Below are 9,144 nucleotides of genomic sequence, written 5' to 3'. Positions count from 1 at the left end.
CTATTTGTCTCACTAAAAATCCCATCCAACACTCTAGAACTAAGCACATTGAAATAAGACATCACTTCATTAGAGACCATGTCACTAAGGAAGATGTAGTTTTAGAATTTGTTGATACTTTGCATCAATTAGCGGATATCTTTACAAAACCTTTCTACTCTTCCTTTCTGCTGTTTCCCCTCTCTACTCTCTCTATCTCCATTTTGCCTCAAATCAACGTTTTTAATCAGAATTCTCTTCAAATATCATCTCCTAAACCTGCTAGCATCATTAAAATCGTGCAAACAACATCAAAATCCACTCAATCTCATCTTTCAAGGTAAATTTTTCTAAACTTTCTATTTCATTGATTTTGAACATAAGACTAGTTTTAATTAGTTCTAAATAGAAATAGTGATCGGGCATTGCTTATTAGTGTTTAGAAACTAAATTTTTACAACTAATTTCATCAAAAACACAAGATTTTTTCAAAATTTTTGAAATTTTCGAAAAAAAAAATTATTGTGTTTTGATTGAATTACGTTGTTGTTATAAAAACTATACATATATTGATTTTCAAAACCTTATTTTTCAATAAGTTTTTCAAAAACTTTGCCCATTAGGATTGGTTTAGAGAACCTTGAAATATTGAGAACTCAATTGATTCCGATTTCCTAAACCATGTCCAATCCTAAACGTGCTAGGTCATCATCTAGTCGCTCAAACCGTCAATCCAACCCACCTCCAAATCCTCCACATATTCCTGAAATTCCTATTCCTAATCCTATTGATCCTAATATGACTATCCAAAACTCGTGTTTCAATCATCCTGGTCCTAGAAATCATCATTTTTGGTATTATCAATATTTTGACTCTTAAAAAATTAGAGAAGAACGTATCCCTTCTCGTCAAGCTATGATAGATATCAATTTTAGATATCTTCCTCTTTTACATGAGTGGAAATTAGATAAATTTTGTGACCTTGAACCTATAGTTTACCATCAACTTGTTCGCATATTCTATTCTAATGTTGTGTGTGTTAAAAGCAAGCTCAAACCAAAACCATTGCAGTTCGTTCCTATCTCCTAGGACAATTCATCCATCTTGACTCGGCTTACATAGCTAATGAATTAGGATTAGATAATGATGGTATATCAAATGAAAAATAGCTTTTAGGTTCTCGTTATAAAAGAAGGGATAGTGCGAGTGTCTTAGATCTTCATGATCGTTTTCTTCATCTAATGATTTCTTGGTGGTTTCGACCATCCAGAGGTCTTTACTCTACTCTTCGTGCTTTAGATCTTTGGTGGTTTCATTGTTTCCAAAACTATATTAAAATAAATATTCCTGAGATTATTTTTGCTGAAATCGTTGAAACCGTAAACTTAGTGCCAAATAAGAAACTTTGTTCCTCTCTAGTTTATGATTGCATTCTAAGTAATCTATTTTCTAAAGTCGGGCTTAGAGTAGGTCTAGATGCCGTATTTCCTCTCAAGAAACAAATTAATCTTCTTTCCTTAACGAGAGTGGGATGGATAAAGAATAAGGACACCGGTGAATGGGTTCGATCTTCTGAAGATACTCCGGGAGCTAGTTCTTCACGAGCTCCTCCAGCAGATGCCGACGATCCCGAACTTGAGCAATTAATGCAAGATATTGACGAAGCCAACGATGAGCCGGAACAACACGAGGAACAAGCTCAGCAAGAATATCATGTGCCTCCATATTTTCAATCATTCATGGAGACATTTGATTTCCGTTATGCATCATTGGATTCTCGCTTCACTTCCATAGAATCTCATTTCTCGACTATGGAAGCTTAACAATTGGAAATTCTCCGGGAGATGCGTGCAAACAATGAGGCAACCAACGCTCGTATTAATGAACTTACTCATGAAATGGTAGCTATGCGAGCTCATTTCCCACCTCCCGATCCTCCTACGGATGCTTGAACTTTAATCTTTGCTTTGCTTGTTTGGATTGAACTTGGATATTTGCATTATTGTTAAAACATTTTGAATGCTTTTGGATTGTTTATTTTTGGTTGTTCGAACTTATGTTTAATATATTTGATTTGGATTTCGTGTTTATTTTGCATCTTTAGACATATATGACAAATTATCCATTACATATTTATGAATATTGTTTATGAAACTAATGGCTAACCTCTCTTTTGATTGTGTTCTTAGCAGTTTAAGCTATATATATATATAATCAATTGGCTAAATGATTTCAAAACCTTGTTTTAAAATCTTTTACGAGTCTTTTTGATTTAACAAAAAGGGGGAGAAATGTTAAAAGTATTTTTGAAGATGAGTAGTGTTAAAGTAATGGGGAGTAGTATTTTTCAAAATCAAAATTCATTTTCAAATTAGAAAATCTTAAAATGTTTTGTTATATCAAAAAGGGGGAGATTGTTGAAAAACATTTTGATGTTTCGATATAACAAATTAAATTAAAAGAATTTTAATTTTGAAAAAGATTTTTCTAAGCATATTCGATATATTAAATCAAATATCAAAATATTACTCAAAGTATTTCAAAGTTCATTTTAAATCCTTACTCAAGTATAAAAGTAAGTTTTAATCTTAAAATAATTTCAAAACGATTTTACAAAATATTTCGAACCACTTCAAAGCAAAAAATTCTAGATTGCTCAGAGGGAACCGATTCCCCCCCAAGGGGGTACCGATTCCCCCCCAAGGGGGTACCGATTCCCCCCAAGGGAGTACCGATTCCCCCTCATGAATTCCAATTGGTCTAATTTGCAAGTACACTGTATTTGAACAAGGAAGCCACAGAAACGACAAGCCTCATTAAAACACATGGCATCTTGTCGGCTTCAAGGCTCACTCTGCAAAAAAACTTAATCATGCACAACAGAACTAAAAAACGTGAATTATCTTCTGTAAAACATAAAATAAATTTAAAAAAAATTAAATTAAGTGGGCTACCCGCGGAGCCCACGTGTATACCCATTAAACCCACATGTTTAACGGTTCGGGCTAATAAACCTGTAATTTAAACGAGCTTTAATTTTTGAGGCCCGAAGATGCACGGGCCACGGGTTAAACGGGTAGCCCGCGGGCCTTAGCCCATATACCCAGCTCTAAGTCCTAGTATTGCTCGACCCATCCCTGTCAGCAATTGCAAGAGTTTATTTTCACTAACGTGAGAGAGTAAGGGTAGGGCTGAACAACAAAAACTGAAAAATCGAAAACCAATGTGAATTGTAGTGGCTGGACAAATTATAATTTATAAGTTTAAAAATTAGGGTAAAGTACATAGATGGTCCCTTGACTATATGGTATTACTTTGTTGAATCTCCCGATTATTAAAAGTTACGAAATGATTCCCAAACTGTGGGGTATCATTTTGTTGAGTCTTCCGACTATTAAAAGTTACAAACTTGTCACTCGACTATCATATGTTTCAAACTCGTCTTTTTTGTTTAAAAAATTAATGGCAGTCTGAGCTAGAAGTTAACCTGTTAGTTATGATATGATAAAATCTAATCTCAAAATCTCAAACGACTATCATACCTCAGTCAACAGAGTGACATCCAACTCAGATTGTTATCAATCTTTTAAAGGACACAAAAAATCGAATGATCATTTTACAACTTTTAATAGTCAAAAGACCCAACAAAGCAAAACTATGTAGTTGATGGATCATTTTGTAACTTTTAATAGTCAAACGACTAAACAAAGTAATACTCTATAGTCGGGACTATTAGAGTATATTACACCATTTGTGTATTTTACCCAAAAAAATTATAGTTATCCAAATCGAATTGAATTTATTTTATAATAGAATAATAATTATACTTAAAACTAGTGAAATAACTTAAAAGTATTATATATCAATTATTAATTATTTACTTGAAAATTTAATTTTTTAAGAAGCATTTTTGAAAAAGACTGTAAAGTTTACTAAATAACGTTTAAAAGCCATAAAATAAAATTCAAAAATTAAAGTTAATAAGGAAAAATAAAAAAATCGATGGACTATTAAACTTTTTTACTGAACCGAACTCTATACACCCCAGTGAAGGAGGGAATAATGAGGAAAATAAATAAAATTTAGGGACCAATTTGGATAAAAAGACTTAGGGACTAATGTGAGAAAATTGGTTATATGAAAGGATTAATTTGAACACAACAAATCCAGACTCTAATTTGAGAAAAAAAATCAAATTTAAGGACTAAATGGATCTCTCTTAATTATTTACTGCTTTTGTTATTGGAGAGAGAACTAAATCAATTAGAAGGCTTGAAAACCGGTGAGGCACTGCCTCCTGGGCAAAGAGGAGAGCTTTGGTTGAGAGGGCCAATAGTCATGAAGGGTATCACTCTTTTCTACTCTACTCCTAACTATATTATCCTACATATTCAATTAGGATAATTATTTAAAAAATGAACTAATTTTAACATACAAGATAATTATAAATTAAAATTAGATTAGACGATTATAAAGTAATTAAAAATTATAATTATATTTCATGAAGTTCAGTTCATGATAACTTATTCTTTGGTGGTGTGAATGTAGGTGATGAGAAGGCAACCGCAGAAACCTTGGATTCCGATGGCTGGTTAAGAACTGGCGACATTTGTTATTTCGATTCCCAGGGGTTTCTCTACGTTGTCGATAGATTGAAGGAATTGATCAAATACAAAGCATATCAGGTTAGTGAACCGCTTTAGGCTGTATCTTACTCGATTTTGGATACGAGTTTCGTATACAGATGTGTCCAAACTCTTTTAAATGACCATGTTCTCGTATTCTTAAAAAGAACGTATCGTCGTACTCATGAGGGTATCGATACCTGATCGCAGGTCCCTCCAGTTGAATTGGAACACTTACATCTTTCCCGTCCCGAAATTATTGATGCTCCTGTGATTCCGTATGTATTCTTTTCTTTTTCCCAATGATAATATATGTTTCGATATGATCTGTGATACTCAATATATGTGATAATATGATGTCGAGTCACGATTCTCTTTTCGATCCGATAAAATTGTCAAGCAGGTACCCGGACGAATAAGCAGGGCAGATCCCATGGCGTATGCAATGAGGAACCCTGGGAGTAGCATTACAGAGACACAGGTCATGGATTTCGTTGCAAAAAAGGAATGTTTCTAAGTCAATAACAGATATATATGTATGTATTTTCTTTGTAGTTAAGATCTAATGTCGAAGTTTATGTATATTTCTTTCTTTACAGGTTGCGACGTACAAAAAGGTCCGACGAGTTGCTTTTATAAATTCGATACCGAAATCTCCGTCCAGGAAGATCTTGAGGAAGGAACTGGTCGATCGTGCTCTATCTGCCGTGTTGTAACTGTTTTTGTTTAAGGAGAAAATTGAAAATATTGAAGAACCTAAAACAGAGATGTGGGTGAAATATAATGGGAAAATTTGAAGTTCACACTACCAACTTTCTTATTCACCTGAAAATAGTTCACTGATAAATACCATATGATCCATTAGGTCTGCTTTACAACCAAAAAAAGTTCAAAAGGTGGCTCGAAAGCACACTGCACCATACCGAGTGCAAAAAACCCTTGCCAATATTTTAGGAATGTGGTTCGGATCCCGTCTCGACTGCGGAATTCTGGGCTTCTAACAGCTTCATCTGGCGTTCTGCGTGCTCCCTTTCACAAGCACTGATTCCCATAATGATATCGAGCATTGTACCGGTGTGCCAAAGAACACGAGGGGTGCTAGAGATTTCCTCTTTATCCCCACCGGGATCGCTAGCAAAGCCCCGGCTACTGAAAACACCCATGTGCCCAAAGCACTGCACATATTCGACAACAGTCCACCTCATCTCAATAGATCGTCTAATGTATTCACAACACATATTTAAAGGGAAAAGACAGAGATTTAACTTCATGAAGGGAAATGAATCACGGAACTCAATGCTCCGGATCATAGCACGTTCATCCAGACACATTACATGTTACGTGCAATCATGCAGAAAACCCAACTGACAATCCGAAAGCGAAATCAAAATGGTTGGCGAGTGGATCGTTTAAAAAAACTCTAATTGGAATTCAATAATATTTTGATTTCTATAGTACTATCATGCTGAAAGTCATACTAATAAATCTGAAAGAAGAATCAAAATGGCCGGCGAGTGGATCAATTTAAACAAATTCAAATCGAAGTTCAACAATAGTATATTTTATTCAGTCAGATGAATGCAAATTGCAATCATACATCAGCATGGTTCAATTCGAAAAGTCATGAATTACTTCAAAATACCATAAGCAGTTATCTGCTTATAGAAACAGCCTCAACCATGGTAAATTCATTAATTAAGATAATTCAAAGTAGCCTCAATCATCTCAAACCCTAAAAGCACAAATTCAAACCCAGAACCTAAGGACGCTAAATCGGATGAGATGAAAGAAAGGGCAGAAAACTTACTTGGAAACTGAGCATTCCTCAAGCTGCTTAACCTCTTGGCCACCCATTTTCTGCTCTCTTAGCTATTCGATCTTTACGCGTAAGCCCCAAAAGAATGAAGGGAAACCCTAGTTTATCTGCCATCAATTGAGCTTACCATCAGCCAAAATGAAACCCCAAAGACCCAAATAAGTAGAAAAAGAACAGATTTTACTCGTATACAATTTTAACCCGTCAAAGGATGAAGATTTTTAGAATTATCCGTCTAAAAATTTGAATCTGTTTATTACAAGCAAATAATCTGAGTATCATTATCCAAATTTGAACCTGAATTAATCATCTGTCGAATAGCTGAATCTGAAAGGAAAAAAAAATCTAAATTTGAACTGTTGATATCTGAATCTGCAAAGATTCGGAATACGAGCTACTTTTTCAAAATGTATAATCAAAGAAAAATTAACAAAATTTCCTAATAATTAACAATAAATTGGGACTTTTAATTCAATTCTTCGAGAACACATCAATGCAACGAAACCTAACACTCAAATTCAAAGCAACGAACATTTAACCAGAATTCAAAGCCCTCAAAGCCCACTCAAATCCATAGATCAAACCAGCAAAAAGGAAACAAAAGAATCCACGAATCATTGACAACGTACGTACCTTCTGGAGATGGCTGTAGAGAAGAAACCGAGGAAAGTATTAAAAAGGTGTAACTGAGCGTGCTGCAGAGACTGAGAGAGTTAACAGTCGTTGGAGTTGATGGCAGAACTACAGCTGCGAAATTACAACAAAATAATATATTTATCGGATCCAAACTCAAGTTCACGGTCCAAAATAAAATTTATGATCAATGTCCCCAAAATGTTTAACCATACTAAATAATATCCAAATGAAGTAACAATAAAAATAACAACTAAAAAGTATGGATAGATGTCATACTGAAAATAAATAAGAGTCCAAATATAAATGCAATTCCAAGTATTAGTTCACCTAATCCGAGATTTCTGAAAGAAGAAACTAAGGGGTAAGCTACAAGGCTTTAGTGTGTCTCTATAGTGCATCAGTCACAAATAATATATCACAAGACATCATACAATCCGATTCAACAAAATATTCACTGTCCGATTAAATATGCAATGAATATGCACCCAAATACCTTACACCATCCGAAGAGTAGGTTCTAAAAAATCACTCTAACTACTAACGTCATTCGAAGTGGGATCCACCATAAAGGTAGAGGTCATTGAATTCGAAGTGATATTAACCTTGTCGAGTGAAAAACACTGAATTTTACCTATCAATCCAAACCCAATATGACATGGAAATATGAGATATGTACATAAATTCCAATCCGATCCGAATGTAAAGATATATTCATAATTTCTGAATGCATAACATATAAATTCGAAGTGATATTAACCCTGTCAGGTGAAAAACATTGAATTTTCCTATCAATCCAAACCCACTATGACATGGCAATATGAGATATGTACATAAATTTCAATCCGATCCGAATGTAAAGATATTCACATAATTTCCGAATGCATAATATATCATCCGAATTCAACACTCTGTTTTGAAAACCGGACCGGATCGGCCGGTTCAACCGGGAACCGTTGCTTAGTCTGGTTCAATCTATACCGGTTGGACCGCTATTAGTGAACCGGCCAGAACCGCTGAACCGTTCGAACCGGACCGGCTGAAAACCGGGAAAAACCGGGATTTAAAAAAAAAATTAAACCAAACAACGTCGTTTGTTAAACGAGCCAAGTCGAAATCGAGTATTGCTGAGCTCGACTCGAACTTGAAAACTTTAAAAGTAAGCTCAACTCAACTCAAACTCACAAGCTAAAAATTATCAAGTTCAACTCAAACTCGAAATATAATATTGAAACTTGAACTCAAAAAGGCTTGAACTTAAAAAAAAATTAGAAGCTCGATTGAAGCGTAAAATTCGAGCTTGATTGAAGTGAAATAATATGTTGAGTTAATCGATCGACGGAATTAGCCAAGAGGGGGTGAATTGGCAATTAAAAATTCGGTGGAAGCTTTTGCAGAAAATTGAAAAGATTTGCACAGCGATTTAGAGTGGTTCGACTTTCTCAATCAAAGTCTACGTCCACTACCTTAGCTATCCACACTAAAGATTTTCCAACAAATTCACTAATTTGTTCTTTCTTTTGAGGCCAAAGAGATAACCTTACAATACCCTCAAGAATATACCCCAATTCTTGAGAACACTCTTTTCCTAAAGAGAAGATTACAAATTTGCAAACTTATAAGGAAAACCTCACAAGGTAAGATGTTTGCACAATTCTAGAACAAGAAAAGAACACTCAAAGATAATTACAAATGAGCACAAATGGTGTTCTTGAAAGCAAAATGAATATTGAAAGGAAAATTGGCTTGATTTGCATAAACTTGGTGTTTGATGCTTTCTCTCTTGTTTCTCTATGATTTCTTGTTGATCAAGGGCTTCAGAACTTGTTTAAATACACATTGAATCACTTCTGAACGTTGGGGATGATTAGTGAAGATCATATAGCCGTTTAAGTATGAAAGCAATTAATTTTTCTAGGTGGAGCATCTCATGCATCGATGCATGATCAAGGATGCATCGGTGCATTCGTGTAAAATTCAAATATTTTGACCGTTGGAACACTTGATGCATCGGTGCACCAAGTGTGCATCGATGCATGAAATGCATTCGATGTTTGAAAATAGCCTGAGTGTATCGATGCATGGCTTGTG

At 34.7% G+C, this 9,144-nt stretch overlaps 2 pseudogenes; one reads left to right on the top strand and one right to left on the bottom strand.

Annotated features, from left to right (window-relative positions):
* Positions 1–4,278: 4,278 nt before the first annotated feature.
* Positions 4,279–5,321, top strand: LOC120114931 (annotated as a pseudogene).
* A 90-nt stretch (positions 5,322–5,411) lies between these two features.
* Positions 5,412–6,469, bottom strand: LOC120218476 (annotated as a pseudogene).
* Between the last annotated feature and the right edge of the window lie 2,675 nt (positions 6,470–9,144).

Source organism: Hibiscus syriacus, unplaced genomic scaffold (genome assembly GCF_006381635.1).
Source record: "Hibiscus syriacus cultivar Baekdansim isolate YM2019G1 unplaced genomic scaffold, ASM638163v2 tig00000003_pilon, whole genome shotgun sequence".
Lineage (NCBI taxonomy): Eukaryota > Viridiplantae > Streptophyta > Magnoliopsida > Malvales > Malvaceae > Hibiscus > Hibiscus syriacus.
Note: the sequence above shows the minus strand (reverse complement) of the source record. Positions and strands in the feature narration are given on the sequence as shown.